Source organism: Crinia signifera, chromosome 1, assembly GCF_055691185.1.
Source record: "Crinia signifera chromosome 1, ASM5569118v1, whole genome shotgun sequence".
NCBI classification, from domain to species: Eukaryota; Metazoa; Chordata; class Amphibia; order Anura; family Myobatrachidae; genus Crinia; species Crinia signifera.
In genome coordinates this window covers 318,271,536-318,289,141 of record NC_139217.1, presented here as the reverse complement: position 1 = coordinate 318,289,141, position 17,606 = coordinate 318,271,536, and positions in this window count along the sequence as shown.

Here is a 17,606-nt window from a genome sequence, read left to right as displayed (position 1 = left end):
GATAGTAGGTGGGTGGGGGAGGCAATAACAGCTGGAATCCCATTCAGTGATTCAAAGGAAATTGCTATTTCTGCTCTCATAAAGAAAAAAAATAGTAATTCTGTCCTTTGTGAAGTTTGAGTTGAAATTGAGTGTTTTTCTGCAAACGTAATCCTTCCCGATATTCCCTCAGCCTCATATTTACTATAACACTGCATTTGTACACGGTAGAAGTGTGGATTGTTTGTGATTTGCAAAACTAGGTGGAGCAAGAAATATATGTATACTTTCAAATGTATTTGACAGACAAGTAAGCACACTCGCAAAAAATACAGCATTACAGGTCCATGAATTTTGCAGTTCATAAATTATGTTTCGTAACACAATAATGTATATGTGCAGCAAAGGTTGAAAATGTTAACTGTTGTACTTTACAGTAGCAGCATACACATTTGATGCCCCTTTCAGACCGCATATATTACCCGGTATTTTGCCATTTTTTTATTGTTTCAAACCGGTAACATGTGCGGTCTGAAAGGTCCACAGTGAATTTACTGTTTCCAAAAAAATGGTATTTGGAAATGGTAAAAAAGCAGGGCCCTACCCGTTTCAGACCCTTTTTTTGCAGTCTGAGCGGGTCTGAAACGGTATTTAGGACCCAGCCAATAGTGAGCACAAGCTGGTCCTGCTCTGTGCATGTCTAATGAGTGGGACCCAGCGCATTCCATATTCAGGGGGCAGGGACCCGCTCATTAAAATTCACTGCACAAAGTGGGTCCTGCTCATTCCATATTCAGGGGGCGGGGACCCGCTCATTAAATATTCAATGCACAGAGTGGGTCCCGCTCATTATATATGCACAGAGCAGGCCCTCAGTGGCAGTGCTCAACATGCCATGTAAAAAAGGTTTATGCTGCTTTCACACCGCAAAACCTGCTTAAACCCGGTATAATACTGGGTCTGAAAGGGGCATAACCTGCTTGTACCCATTTTAAGAAACATTTTAAATACCGGGTCTAAGCAGGTTTTGTGGTGTGAAAGCAGCATAAGTTATGCAGCTGCACTCAACACTGGACTGGCAAAAATGTTATTTTATCTTTATCACTGCATAAAGTGGAAAAAATTATTTATCTAATCATTTTTGCCTCTATCAATAATTGTCTGTGTCACACTGAGGATGCCGCATGTTTTAGTTTGCAGTAATTTTGTTGTTGCAGTGGTAAAAGTATTTTAGAATTTATCTTCCATTTCTTTGCAGTGTATTTTTCCCATTTTCTATTTTGCTAATCTGATTGTCCTTTTACAAACAGTTACATCCATTTCTCTCCAAACTCCAGCATAGTCAACTTTTTTTTTCTAAGCTGTCAATAATTTCACCTCTTCCTAGCAACGGATGTTTCATATCAATGGGTGGTCATATTTTCATTAATTTTGACACATCTACCAAGCAATGCTTACACCACTCACGAGCTATGTAGCTTGATAGCAGCATGTGTGCCCCAAATGAGGCCACAATGCCTGATAATGATTCAAACAAAATCAATAGGACCATCTTTAATCTTGCTAGTAAATGCAATTTTTTGTTTATTTAACTAAACAATACTTTGTTCTAGCTTTACTAATGTCAGTTTATTTGCAGTTCAGAAGAACATATTACACCTGATTCAGGAATGGAAGAAAACCCAAGTTTGGAGCGCTAAGTTGAAAAAAAGCAGTTGCTGCGATTAAATAGTTGCTGCTCAGAAAGTAAGAAAAAATGGCCATTGCAGAAATTGCAAATGCATCGCAAAACGCCTTGGCACGCCTGCATTTTGACAAACACACCCACAAAACACCATGTTTCCTCTCTGTAATCACTCACTTCCGGACAATAAAAATGCAAATGCATTGAAAACAAAATGCGTACGCACAAATAACATACTTGCCTACTTTTGAAAACTAGTTTTAGGGAGATTATAGTTGGTAGTAGAATTTTGCACAGCCCCCCATTGAGGGGGCGTGTCATGCTCCACCCAAAGGGCTTGTCTAGTTCCATACATGGAGAGATTGTGAAAAGAGATTGTGAACATGGCACCTAGAAGCGTGGCTGTGTACTGCTACATCTGAGAGGAATCTTTTAAAATGACATATACAAATGTAGATGAGCCCCAAAGCAGTTAGTAAGAGTTACTATATTTGGTACTGATGATTCAATGTAAATGTATCTATCTCTCATTCTTTCCCAAAATAAATGTAACAGTGTAATGTGGGCAAGGTGAAATGAGGGAGATTGCTGCTATTTCAGGGAGTCAGAATGCAGGAGGGTAGGCAGCTATGGCAAATAATATGCAAACTGCAAGTGCTCCTCCGCAATGGGAATGATGCGCAGTCATTTGATAATCAACTGAATTGCGTTTTCTCAACTGTGATCCATGCAAAATTAGGCCCAATATCAGCTGTATATGCATTCAAGTCCCACCGTACATGTACTGCAATGGGGCATTTGTGGGTGGTATCACAATTGTTTTGGGGGCATGTTTGAGGCTGAAATTGCCTACTTGCAAATGCTTGGGGTATCTTACTTCCTGTGCCCATGCTGCATAACCATAATGCTACACAGAACTTTTTTTTTTTTTTTTTTTTTTATATATCTTTTTATTGAAATTTTCCAGGTATCACAAGAGAAAAAAACAAGCATAACAGGAATTACATCCATATCAAGAAAAAGAAAAAGAAATCTGTGGAAGACTTTTCAGGACATACAATGAGAGCCTTGGTTTCTTCTAACTGACCTATCAAACACAGGACAATGTTTATACTATGCTTGAATGCATTTTATATATATATGACTAAGTTTCTGTACATGCTCACCAATGTTGATACGCCATCTCATGAGAATTTAATTAATTATATTACTGCTATATTTTTCTAAGTACAGGTTGAGTATCCGGTATCCGGACATCCCTTATCCGAATTATTCCAAAAACCGTGGTTTTTGGAAACATTCAATTTTTTTTTTTTTAACCCCTAACCCTCTTTTCATACTTACCAAGTCCCCGGGCGTCCACAGCAGGCCTCCGGCATCTTCTCCAGGGTCTCCAGCGGTCCCAGGAATGCATTGCGCGAGTGTGCGCGCGCACCGGTGACGTCACCGGTGCGCGCGCACACTCGCGCAATGCATTCCTGGGACCGCTGGAGACCAGGAGAAGATGCCGGAGGCCTGCTGTGGACGCCCGGGGACTGCGCGGACGCCGAGGGACGCCCGGGGACCATCAGGGGACAGGTAAGTATGGCTGCAAAAAAAATATTCCAAAAACCGGAAAATTCCCCTATCCGAAATGCTCGCGATCCCGAGCATTTCGGATAGGGGATACTCAACCTGTATTAGATGTATTGTCTTAAACCTTGAAAATATATTTGTATTTCTTTAATGATCCGATACTAATAAAGCTGGACCTCTGGAGAGCATGACAGTCCTGATCATTTTGTCCTTCATCACCCAATAAAAGTTAACGGTTCTGTTACACTTATTTCGCTATATGATATTCTTAACTCTAAACCACAAAGAACGACACACGAGGTGGGGGGGGGGGTGTCGGAAAAAGATTATTCTTTCCTCGCCGGTAACCTGTATGCAACCTTCTGAGTGCTGGTTACCATAGAGTCTGCTGCTCTACTATCGCCAGATAAACCATTAACAGCCAAGAATCATTCATACATTGGTACAACCATAGGCATACTTTACAGAATCCTCTAAGTTGGCAGAATAATTTGAAGTGAGGAGTATCCTGCTCGCTAGTTCTCTAAGACTCGTATGTATCCGGATGTTCACTAAGTGGTTCGACTATGGGTCTTACTCTAGGCCACAGTTTTCTATCAAAGAAATCCAAAACTCGTTGTTTCGAAGTCTCATCCAATGAGGAGATGAATAATGACCATTTAGCCTGAAATGATCTGGTGGATTGAGGTTCATCCGATATCAGTAGTCTAATGTCGAAATATAGTAACTGTATGAGCTTTAGTGTAAGTTCTTGAATAGAAGGAGCAGTTTTCTTGATCCAATGACAAATGATCAACTTTTTTGCTAAGGTGAAAGTAGTAACCAAAAAGGGTACAAAGGAGTAGGCCTTTGGACCTAGGTTCCATTTTTCGAATGACAGCAGTAGGCAAACTTCCATCTGGGGTAACTTTTATATTCAGGATAGCATTCAAATAACCCACCACTTTATTCCAAAATCTCTGAATTTTAGTGCATCTCCAGAAACAGTGTTAGACATTGAGCATTTATAACACGACCCTGTTTCCTCTGCCACCATATATTTTCTTTGGGCGGGTGCTATGTACAATCTATGTATAAAGCGAACATGAGTCTCTTGTAGGTATGTTGAAGGTAGGTATTTCAGGTAAGAGCAATATTGTCAACTGCGGAGTCAGGAATCGGTTTTTGGTCAGACGTATCATCAGTCCACCTGACAGAGATCTGGTTCGCTTGAATTTTAGGGTTACATTTGGTTTCCATCAAAATTTGATAAAACTGGTTTAATTTATATTTTTTCGTTTTTCTGGAGTTTACTTGTGCGAGAATGTGGTTGGTGCCTGATTCTATTATTGCCTGCGATGGGATGCTCCGAACATAATGTCTGGTCTGAAGGTAGTAGTAAAAATGCCTTTTTGGGATTCCGTAGTCTTTACTGATTCAAAATATTGGACTGCCCCTCCTGGATCAAAAATCTTGCAAATCAGGTCAAGACCTTTAGTTTTCCAGACTTTGGATATTGGGTTTTCTTTTGAAGGAATAAATTTCGGATTGCCCCACAAAGGTAGATAAGGCGAGTATTGGAAGTCCTTTTGTATGAGCTTGTGAAGATTTATCCAATAAACATAGGTGTCTCTGAAAATAATATTGGACATTATGTGACTTGGAATATCCTGTTTTTTCATGTGGAGCAGAGCTGAGGGTGAGAACGGAACAAACAAGGCTGTTTCTACCTTATGGTCTGTGTAGACCGAACTCTCCAGCAACCAGTCGCTCGCATATCTAAAAAATATAGTGTTAGAATAAATTTTAAAATATGGAATTCTAAGGCCCCCCTGTGACCTCGGTAACATGAGTTTTGAGATTTTTATTCTAGGTCTATGTCCTTTCCATAGAAATTTTGACATTAAGGAGTTAAGGGTGTCTATGTCTTTATTTTTCAAAATTATGGGCAGCATTTGGATGAAGTAGAATAATTTTGGGAAAATTATGGATTTAATCGCTGCTGTCCTTCCTAAGAGTGATAGCGGTAGGGGAGTCCATGTTGTTAGGAGTGTGGACAGTTTGGTTATAGTGTGTGAAAAATTGGCCTTATACAGGTGTTCTAATTTCCTTGTAATATTTAGACCTAAATACTTTATTTGCGATTGGGCTATTTTTAATTTATTTATAGTAGGATTGGAAGATAAGTCATGGTTACTAATTCCCAGAGGCATTATTTCCGATTTTTCTACATTTATTTTGTACCAAGATTCTTTTCCAAATAGGTGTATAATGTTTAGTATATTTGGAATCAATGTTTGGGGTTTTGTGATGAACAGTATCATGTCATCCGCGAAGAGTGACAATTTTATTTCCTGTTGGGCTATTTTTATCCCCTGAAAATCATTAGATTGGCGAAGTAGCATGGCTAGGGGTTCTATCGCAATGGCAAATAGAAGTGGGGACAGGGGGCAACCCTGTCTTGTTCCCTTTTGCAGGGGGAAATATTCTGAGGTATGACCATTACAGACAATTTGGGATGAAGGTTTATGATATAGTCATTTTATATAGGCTATAAATTTGGGGGGAAAATTGAACTTTGCCATAGTTTTAAAAAGGCGGGGCCAAAGCACAAGGTCAAAGGCCTTTTCTGCGTCTAAGGTGAGGAGGTATCCTGGGGGTGTGGTGTCTGGAATATTTTGTAGGTGCTGGATGGCAGCTATTACTTTCCGTACATTGGTGACAGATTGTCTTCCTATTATGAAGCCCGTCTGGTCTGGGTGAATAATTGTGGGCATGAGAGGTTTTATTCTTTCCGTGAGGATTTTTGTTAATATCTTGTAGTCCGAATTTAACAAAGATATCGGCCTATAAGATGCCGGTGATGTCAGATCTCTACCTGGTTTGGGCAGTGTTTTTATGTGTGCAGTATTGAAATGAGTAGGGATTACATTCTGGTGGAGCATATGATTGAAAGCCTTAGTTAGGGGGTCTATAAGGTGAGGACTCATAAATTTATAAAAATTATTTCCGAAACCATCGGGTCCTGTGGCCTTTCCCTTTTTCAGGGATTTTATAGTCCTGGAGACTTCCTCTACAGTGATTGGGGTAATGAGTTTTTCTGTTGTGTCTTGGTTTAGTTTAGGGAATGTTACTTTAGAATACATTTGTTCAATATTCGATTGTAAGGGTTCCTCGCTTTTATTCATATCTGTTGGGTGTGAATAGAGTGTCGAGTAGAAGTCCCTCATCACCTCCGCTATTTGTTTATTTGAAGTAGTAAAGGATCCGTCCTTCTTTTTTAGTGGATGAATGACAGCTGAGGGTCTAGTCCCATTCAGAATATTAGTGAGTACTTTTCCAGTTTTATTCCCGAACCGATAATACCTATAATCTGTATTTTTCTTATATTTATGGGCTTTATTATTTAGGTATTCATTATAATGTGTCTGTATTGTTAGATATTTTTGTCTGTTTAGTTGTGTAGGAACTTGGATATATTGGGAGTATGCCTGGGAAAGAGATTTCTGTAAATCAAGAAATGAGTTGGAGTATCTCTTGTTTAATTGCGCCACATAAGAAACAATGTCGCCTCGCAGGACCGCCTTCGCGGCCTGGCAAAAAAGAGAGGGATATGAGGACGCGTGCGACTGGTTGCTGGAGCAGTACATCTCCCACCTTTCCACCACATATTTCTTAAAGTCAGAGGAAGTAAGAATATAATCAGGAAAACGCCAATGTGGAATCTGCGATCTCTCTTCAGATATAGTCAATTTGAACCATACTAGGGCATGATCCGAGACAGAGATAGGTTCTATCTCTGTCTCAGTGACCCCCGAGAACAATGTCTCGGAGATTAGTTGGTAGTCTATTCTTGATAAACTATGGTGGGCCGCTGTAATGGTTGAAGAGTGAATTTTGGTTTGTGTTATAGTGAATCTACCCTCTGGGTCCGTTATTGATTTTATAATCTCTACAGGTATTGTTTTTCTAATGAGGGTGGTTACTCCTCTAGCTTTAGAATTAAAAGCTGCAAAATCTGATAATTTCCACCCCAGCATTTGTAATTTGGCATATTCTCCCGGGACCAAGGAGGTTATTCTGATCGGTGCGGCCAAACGTGCGTACGTTCACTATTAACGTACGCTATCCGTACGCGGCCGTTGGGGTTAAGTCCACCCACAACTCAGCCGCATACGTACGGCCAGAAACAACGTCAAAGGGGAGTGGCGTACAATTGAGCGTACGCCAACGTACACGGACGGCCCAGCCCTTACACTCCGACAACTGGCGTACAACAGAGCGTACGCCGCCGTTTACGGACGTCTCTCGGCCGTCTTCCCACCGACTTCTTGCGGAGATCTGAGCATACGCCAGCTTGCACGGACGGGTCCCTATTGTTTTCAATGGAAAACTCAGCTTATGTCACCGCTCGTGAGAGTGAGCGTACGTCCGTGTACGCTGGCATACCCTTCACATATACTGTATGGACCTGCAAATCTTGCCTTTCAACTAGAATTCTGACAATTGATTAATTAATCTATTTGTTATTCAATTATTGTTTTCTATTAACTCAATTGTCTACCTTAATAAAGACCCTAATAAAACAACATTTTAACCCTCAATACATGTATATTTGTTATGTTCTAATGTGGCATTTTAATCACTATCTATGTGTCCCCATATTGCTGTTACTTTTAAATCAAGTTATGTTGGTGTTTCTGTATATGTACTAAATTATGTCCATAATTAGTTTGTCCAAAATGTGTAACATGTATACCTACCCTGATGTTATGTGTGATGTTTTAATCGAAAAACATTAAACATTCATGCATTTTCACTATGTGTTATTTTACTCAAAAACACACACATTTACACATCAATCATTACCCCTCACCTCAAATTACTAATATAACTTACATTACACATCTGTATGTACCTACCCTTACAAGCCCTCTAACATATTTATTATTAAAAACACAGGCAATTTATAACACAATATAAACTTTTATTTATAACAAACATAATAAGGGGGGGGGGGGATAAAAATAAATTAAATGCGGGCCTCCAGTAGGCCAAAAAGAAGTTGCAAATAAAAAAGGGTCAGGAAGATCTCCCGAATAAGGGCTGCCACCTCCTCCTGCTGCTGTTCAGTGTCTGTAGTGAAGGGATAAAAAAAAAAAATTAATATATAACATACACAAATGTTTGTTGTATTTGTACATAATAAAAAGTTGTGAGTTATGTGTGAAGGCCACATACATTTTTAAACTACATTGAAGATGGGTCTGCTGTAAACACAGTACTAAAAAAAAATATGTTAACACACACATACTGTACATAGTAAATAACATTAATTAAATTACTCCTTCTTGGATGAATGTATGCTGTATCCCAATTGGTACTTTGGTTTTGGGGGACTCTCCTCTAACCTCACAATTAGGCTGTGCTATTTAAGGGTTATGACATTGTTGTGGCTTAAGCACTCCTTACTATTTTAAATTTAGGATATTGCTGTACAAATTATAGGCCTACAGCTATGTTTGTAAAGCATGCATCCGCATGGCCTCACACACTATTAACAAAACAATCTCTACATTTATGTTGCACATCATGCTGGGAACTGGAGTTACCCAACACCTGGAGCCACATAACTACCACACCACTAATGTCGGATATCTCATTGGATGTACTGTTATGTCAATTATTCAAGGGGTGAGGCATGGCCACACTCAAAAAAACCACCAAGGGGACCCTTGTTCCTTGAGAAGGACAGGACACACCTCATGGTCGCCCTGCAGTGATATGTTGCAACTAATGTTGATGTTGGATACACATATGTGGTTGTTGTGATTGTTTATGTGTAGAAATGTGTAGGTAAACATTAGACACATTATTTACTTACGGCTACTTGAGCCATCCTGGTCGCCGCTGGTTGGGTGTGCAGTGGTTGGGGGGGTCAGGAGCAAGGGGGATGGGATTGGAATTTGGATGCTGGTAGTGGGTGTGAGTGGGGATTGGAGAGGTTTGGGGGTGGGTGGTGGAGAGGTGTAGGGGGGTTGGAAATGGGGTGGGGAGGGGGTGGGGGTAGGGGTGTGGGTGGGGGTAGGGGTGTGGGTGGGGGTAGGGTAGGGGGTGGGGGTGGGGGTGGGGGTTGGGGAGGGGTGGGGGTAGGGGTGTGGGTGGGGGTAGGGGTGTGGGTGGGGGTAGGGGAGGGGGTGGGGGTGGGGGTTGGGGAGGGGGTGGGGGTTGGGGAGGGGGTGGGGGAGGGGGTGGGGGAGGGGGTTGGGGAGGGGGTGGGGGTTGGGGAGGGGGTGGGGGTGGGGGTTGGGTGAGGGGGTTGGGGAAGGGGATGGGGAAATTGTGTGGGCCCCAGCTTGACCCATTGTCTCCTCCTCCTCTTCCTCCTCCTCTTCTTCCTCCTCCTCTTCCTCCTCCTCTTCCTCCTCCTCTTCTTCCTCCTCCTCTTCCTCCTCCTCTTCCTCCTCCTCTTCCTCCTCCTCTTCCGGCTGCTCCTGGGCTGCCTGGTCCCGGGCTGCCTGCTCCCGGGCTTCTATGCGGGCTCTTGCCCGTGCTGAAATGTTCATGTTGATGGCATAGAAATCGAAGATTGGGTTTCATAAAAAAGGGGGAAAGAAAAATTCACATTAGTCATGCTCATAACCTTCCAAATTATCATTGCTGTTATATTTCAGACATTTATCATGCAAACTAATTGATATGCTACACCCAAAAACTGAGCAACTACTTAAACCCCCCCCCTATACACCCATATACACCCCCTATACACCCCATATACACCCATATACACCCCCTATACACCCATATACACCCCCTATACACCCCATATACACCCCATTCACACCCCATATACACCCCATATACACCCCATATACACCCATATACACCCCATATACACCCCATATACACCCATATACACCCCCTATACACCCACATACTCAGGAACATATTTATAAAAAGTACAGAAAACATTTGCAAAAAAACGCAGACATACTAGTAATAAAAACTTACATCGGGCAATATGGCGGCGAAGTGTGCAAAGCAACACTGGCTGCCGCCGGCGCAGGTCAGACCAGCGCCGCTCAACTTGCCCCAGGCTTCTGCGGACGCCGGTCGTGGAGTATATTAGGCGGCGGGCAGCAGTATACGCCCGCCGCTTGTCCATATTTGAGACATATGGGCCCCTGGGCCCCAGGTGACGGTCCATGACCTCAACCAAGGCCAACAGCTCCTGGGTCGAAAACGGCCTAGCCCTGGTTGAAGTCATAGTGGCAATGGCGCAGTTAATAATTGCAGGTACATATATCACTTTTGGTGCTTGCTGATTGGTCTAAAAAATTGTTTGTTTGGTATTAACTTTATTAATCCTTCTTACATTAACAAACTGGATGCGAATAGAAACTTACGCGGACCGTTCCGATATACACAGACCAAAACCAACAGCATGCATTCAATGTATAGTGAGGAACTGTATATACAGTGTGCTGTACTGTACTATATAAAAGAATACACGCAACCGTCTACTAATAAATACGCTGCTAAAAGGGGCACAATACACCGATTTCCATGGAGAGACGTACTGTATATACAGTGTGCGGAAAATAATACACGCAACCGTCTACTTATAAATACGCTGCTTAAAGGGGCACAATGCAACATGTTGGTGTATGACAATTTCATACTCATTACATATGCAAGGAAAGCATTATAACGTGATGTTTTGAAATGTGACTCACAAAGCATACACGAACTCCAACAGATACCAGCTGACAACACTCATCATTGGAATGACAGGTGCACACATTTCACGATGTAGCACACAATGCTCCACAACCTGTGTATGTGCATATACAGGTGATTGATCAGGTGCGTTGAGACCTGCGTAATTTAAGCGGCATTTATCGGCGGGAAATATCGGCGTAAATGAGCAAATACATTGCGGGGAAAAATATACGCCCCCTTGTTCATGGCGGGAGATTAACATATAAATATTCAGTCAGATGCAGGCCACAATTGCTGCAAACATGTCTAGTTTAGACGATTCCGCAGCTGAGGACGCTCTCCAGAGAGCAAGAGCAGAATCCTTGCTTGAAAGGTTGAGGCAGAGGGAGCAGGAGAGGACAAGGAGGACCCAAGACCAAGCGGGCCCCTCAGTAACAGGCCCTGTTCAACCTCCACCAGCTCCACAAGGGCCAAGCAACCAGCCAGAACAACAGGTTGCATCTCTCCAAACAGGTGTGACCCAGCAGGTGCATGGTGAGAGAACTGGGGCCACCAGAAAACAAGCTGCAACATCGAGGGTGAGGACTGAGCAGGATACCACCACCAGAAAGAGAAACCCTGCATTTGTAGAGGCCGAATTGCGAATTCTAGTGCCCAGGGCACGCAAATGGATAGATCTGGCACCCAGGAAGCCGGGTGCCAGTGCAAGGAGAAACCTTTGGGACAAGATCACAGAGGAAGTGAAAGTTCCAGCAGGAACTGAGGCCCTTATTCTAGTTCACTCAGACAAAATATTTCTTAGATGGACAAAACCATGTGCACTGCAGGTGAGGCAGGTGTTACTTGTGCAGAAATAATCAGATTTGGGTGGGCTTTTACATCTGCCTCACCTGCAGTGCACATGGTTTTGTCCATCTAAGAAATATTTGGCCAGAAAGAGTGAACTAGAATAAGGGCCTCAGTTCCTGCTGGAGCCAGCTGAAAAATAGCCCTGGTGTTTGTCCCCCTGATAATGTCATATGTGTGTACATATGTTACATGTATGTTTTGAGAATAATAGAAAGGTGTGTTTGGAGATAGTGCTACACTTCAATGTCACATGTGAACACAACCATGTCTAATAACCCACATTGATATATGAAACATGCACCATTGGTGTGATGTGAGGTTATGGGCACAGTAAGTATGTGATGGGACAAGAGAAAGTGTGTTTTTGAAAGAGTTGTTGTAACATGTTCCATATGATGCTACTGAAACAAGAATGACCAAACTGTGCACATGTAGCTGGTGAGAAACTACACATCCCAGTATGCCATCACATAGTTAAATTACTCCATAATAACCACATTGTCAAGCTATGGTGGAATGTGTAGTTTTACAACAGGTGGAGGTGCATAATTTGGCCATGGTTGATGTCATTTCTGCATAGTGATGTATGTATGTGCATTTAGTGGCCTAATGAATGAGATGAGACACTGAAATGCCTCCTAATGGAGACATTAATGTGTGTGTGGGACACATATGGCTAAAAAACATAAGATCACCCACACTAGGAAATGTCACGTAGCTAGGGGTACCACAGTGGTGCACATATCTCATGGTGATATTTGTATTTTTAAACTTGTAGGTGGACTGACTTCAAAACGGCAATGAAGAGGAAGATGACTGACCGGTACAACCACAGCATGTCCACCGGGAGAGGGCCTATGCCCGATCATTTGGAGTATACCCCCCTGGAGCAGGACGCCTTGGACGTCATTGATGTGGCCGAGGTCAGGGGGATCTCCAATATGGACAGTGAGCTCCCGGCGGAGGTCTTTGATGCTGCTTTTGATGGTAAGTCACAGTAATGCATTGTATTTTGAAAGATATTTTTTAGTGCGTATGTGATGGTGACATTGTTTTCAATTATTATCCTAGCAGAAGCAGAAACCCAGGATGTACCGGCAGCATCTTCCTCTGCAGAGCCACAGGTGGAGCAAGTGGTCCAGCCTCCACCAAGAAGACACCCCCAGCCCCAGCCACAGGAGACATGGGATGAGAGCGTGTTGGTGATGCTGGAGAGGATCGAGCAGCAAGGGGTGGATGCTGCGATCCGTCAACAGCAGGTGGCGGAATTTCTGGCGGAGTGGAAGGCCACAAACAGGCTGCAGTGTGAGGCCTTGAACCGCATTAATGACACTCTGGCGGCTGGCATGCAAAGCATTGGCCAACACCTCAGCCGCCAGAATGAACTTCGTGCGGAGCAGCTGACCACCGCCAGGTCCCTAAGGGACAATCCCCCATCTGCTGGCCCACCCCAAGCTGCTCCCCAACCTTCCACCTCTGCTGACCCTCCTGTGTCCACTAGGGGAAGACGCCGCAAGCCAGCTGAGCCAAAGGCCCCTGTCCCCAAGGCCCCATCTAAAAGGGGGAAAAAAGGGCCAAAATAATGAGACCTGGTTCACTTCCTCTGTGGTTGGACCCCAAATGTTTAAATTGCACTGGACATCCACTTCCTGAGTTGGCCATCTATCCATTTGCGTGCCATGGGCATTAAAGTTCGTATTTTGACCTCTACAAATGCAGGATAAATTTGTGGTGGTGTGTATCTTGCTTAGTATTCACCCTGGTTGTTGCAGTACGTATTCTGGTGTCCCCATTTCTTTCACCATTGCATTTGCAGGGTAACACATGTTTGGAGATATGCAACCTCTTGTTCTGGCTGTTTTTTTATTTTTGTGTCTATTTTATTTGTTTATTTGATTTCTGACATTAAAGTGTGAAATAAGCTGTGATGCTGAACAGCAAATACATTTATTTTACAAATTAAATCAAAATTGTGGTATGTGTCATTTCTTGTGTGAAAAAAATACTAGATTTATGTGTACTTACTGACCAGGGTATTTTTGAACATTTGTTGAAGTGTGGTCGAAGTTTCCCATGTGTAACCCTCTCCATGGCCATTCCCATGTTCCTATCCAACTTTTCCCTGCTAATTAGTTTGTGTCAGCACATGTGCAGAGCAACTTAATAGGTGAGAAAGCAGTTTGTGTGCAGGTGAGGTAGCTCCTACAGTAGTAGGTAAAAGCAGCTCCAGAACAATGCTTTCCTCATGGAGTGGGTGAGGCAGACAAACAAGGGTGAAAAGGTAAATTTGTGTAGGAATGCATATGTGTCCTCCCTAAAAAAAGATGTGTGAATGGGCCAAACATGATAAAATTGCTTGTGAACAAACATGTATAAGTTTTTAAATATATATGATTTTACAGTATCATAAGCAGATGTAGGAATCCTTTGTTAGAGAGATGTGAGTGCAATAATGTGATTGGTGGCATCTTACATCCAGAGTGTAGTCAAATCCAATTCATAGCAGATGAGATAGTGGTACAGTTCTGTATTTTGGGTACTATACAAAGATTGTGTGCTAAATAGTGGGCATGGGCTTAAAACATTGCTGAAACATCCTTTGTAGGTGTTAGATGTGGTTTATGTTATTGTATCCTAAATACAAAACCTATGTTTGTATTAGAGTGAACACGTTGACACATGTCGACTTGTGTAGATTGAGTGTGCTACTGTGTAAAGTCTATGAAAGCACGTAGTGAATGTGTCTAACTGTTTAGCAAATACCTACCTTAGCATATATAAGCAGGTCTTAAAAAGATTCTTACCTTAAATTAAACAAACCTTTAAATGTCGAGAAGTATAGAAAGATAAGCTTCCAATGTGTTTGAGTGCTGTGTGTGGCTTGCAGGTAGTGAAATCATGGTTTGGACTTAATAGACTGCAGCATTGCTTATTACATTCAGGTGTATGTGTTTGAGTAGGAATCAGCGTTAATTAGCAAACTCAGGCGCACGCTGGCATGCGGTATCTGTAGGGGTGGTCTGAGCTGGCGGTTGGCGGCCGCCTGTCTGGTGTCCGAAATGAACGGTGCTTTAGGCGATCGTGCGGTAGTAGCACCGCTCATTTTTGGTGCACACACCCGTGTACGCCCATATTTACGCCCATTTTCCCTCATTATTTCGGCCGCTCCCCTCAACACGCCCCTATGCCGCCCCCAATACCCGTACACTCGCGTACAGGTTTTTTCGCACGTAGAGACCCGTCCGTAAGCGTTGGTGAGTGGTCGCGCCTGCGCATTAGCGAATCTGCGCATGCGCAGATCATGAAAAACCCCGGAACGTACGCGTACGGCCCGGCCGCACCAACCAGAATAAGGCCCCAAGTGAGCCTCCTGAATAAAAATTATATCTAATTTTAACTTGTTACAATAAGTAAGAATCTTCCTTCGTTTTATTGGTGAATTGAATCCCCCAACATTCAGGGTACCAATTTTAAGACTAGCCATAGTTTACCTTACACCTGTAGTATAGTTGCATACATTTACCTTGATATAATTTAGTTGAAACAAAGATTGAATAATCTATATGGGAGGGAGACACATTAGGAAGGGGGGGACACATACAACAAACATCAAGTAATATGAACATTTTAGCGCTCTGCGCTACATATTGACATACTGGGTGACATTCTATGCTTTGCGCTAAATGCGCATGTTTTATTCGCGCACCACATCGCCGCAAATCGCATTTTTCTAAATCGCACTTTTCAGTCACAATTCGATTATTTAATGTGATGCGCATTTGAGGCTGAAAAGTGCGAAGAGGTGCGAATTGCGGCGAAGAGGTGCGATTTTTAGTAACAAAAAAGTGCGATTTAAAGTAACAAAAAAATGCGAGTTCTTCCGCCGGTCATGTGCGAGTTTTGGACCAACCGGAGTGCGATTTACAAAACTGTCTCCGCATGACTAAGAACCCCCAAACCTATTGGCCCACCTATGTCCCCTCCATTATGCATCACACCCCCTATATAAAGGGGCATTGGCGCCATTTCACTCTTTGATAGGAAGTAAGGAGCATGGAGAGGAGCAGTGGAAGCGTGAGTTCAGGAAGAGGTGTTGGTGGCAGAGTGATGAGTGGCAGAGGGAGCAGTGGCAGAGGAAGCAGTGGCAGAGGGAGCAGTGGCAGAGGAAGCAGTGGCAGAGGGAGCAGTGGCAGAGGGAGCAGTGGCAGCAGCCAGTCAAGTGTGAGAGGCAGCAGTGTGGCAGGCAGCATGGCCACAGCAAGGCCAGCCTCAGCCCAGACCCTGGCCGTCCAGCCCCAGCAGGAGGAGGTGGAGGATCCGCTGGCATCCCCATCCTACAGCCAAGCCCTAGACCATACCCCACACCAGCTGCAGGAGGGCCACATGTCAGAGGTGGAGGAAGATGCTGGTGAGGAGGAGGAAGACACTGGCATGGAGGAGGAGGAGGGCGACATGGCTGGTGGTGAAAATGAGGAGGAGGAGGAGGTGGTAGCTGGTCGCACCAAAAGTGGCCGCATGGTCAGGTTTTCCTATGAAGAAAATGTGGCACTTGTCCGGGCTATCATGCCAGTGTGTAACGCTGTCTTCAGCACTGAGTATGTATAAGCGAGTTTATGTGCCTCCACCCCAAGCTTTGATGGTATAAAGATAGGTTATATCAATATGTATATATTTCTATGAGGGCGAGCTTGGGGAAACACCCTTTGAACTATCCAGCAACCAATAAAGTTAACAAGTTAATTTACATAACAATAATATTATTTACATAGGTAATTTCAGACAACAAAAATAGGTGAAATAATGGCATTAATCATCACAACCAATTTTATTTGACTGGAACTTAAGACGTGTAGTCGTGTTCAGTAATATTTCTGGAATGCCTTCTTCAAGTAAAAAAGATTATACAAGCCTACCTTAGTCGGCTGAAACAAATAAACATATTATACGTCACATGCAAGTGAATTAATATCTTCACCGTTTAAACAACAATTTCAATCAACAATAAAAAAAAACATATAGTAATAAACCTTAAACTATTATTGCGCAATAATATGTATTTTAGTTAGTGTACACTAGTCTTGGTGTTACTATAAGCGCTGTTGTATTTTATGCCAGGTTCCTTTGTTAACCATATACTGCAGTTCCTGAGCAAACTAAAGTTCCCACCTGAGTCCTGTAAGGTGAGTTTGTAAGTAATAGGAGTTGAACTTATATGAAGTATTTGTAATCCAATATAGGAATAGACTGCAAGATATTTACTGAAGGATTCAAGAAATGAGTTCCCGCTATGAAGGATCCGTTCTCTCCTAACCGGCTGTACTTTCCTGAATGGAATTTGTGTTATTAACAATCCACACTTGTATTCAATGTTATATAGTTCTACTATATTGGTTTGAATGAACTGTTGCTGCTGTATGCAAAAAGGAGTATATTCTCTTAGATGCTAGATAGAATTATGTTCTGTTAATGAAACAATATCAGCTGATACTAGTGTAATAACAATGTCAGACACTTTTCCAGTCCGCAAAGTGTCAGTTTCATAGCTGTTTGGAGTGAAAACTTTAATAATGCTCTAAGAAGAAACTTTTGTATCCTGCTAGTAACACTGCACTGTTACGTTCCCAAAGATCTACTGTATGCAGCTGTCTATTATTAAATACACCATTTTTATTCCGCATGTAATTTATCTGCAGTCTCTGGAAAGGTTTTCCCCAAGATCATCTGTAGTGTAGTCTTTCTGTATAAAAGCCCACAGTGGTATCCTTTATATCTATATCTTAGCACCTTGTGCTCCTTACAAATAGGACTTCTGTACTTT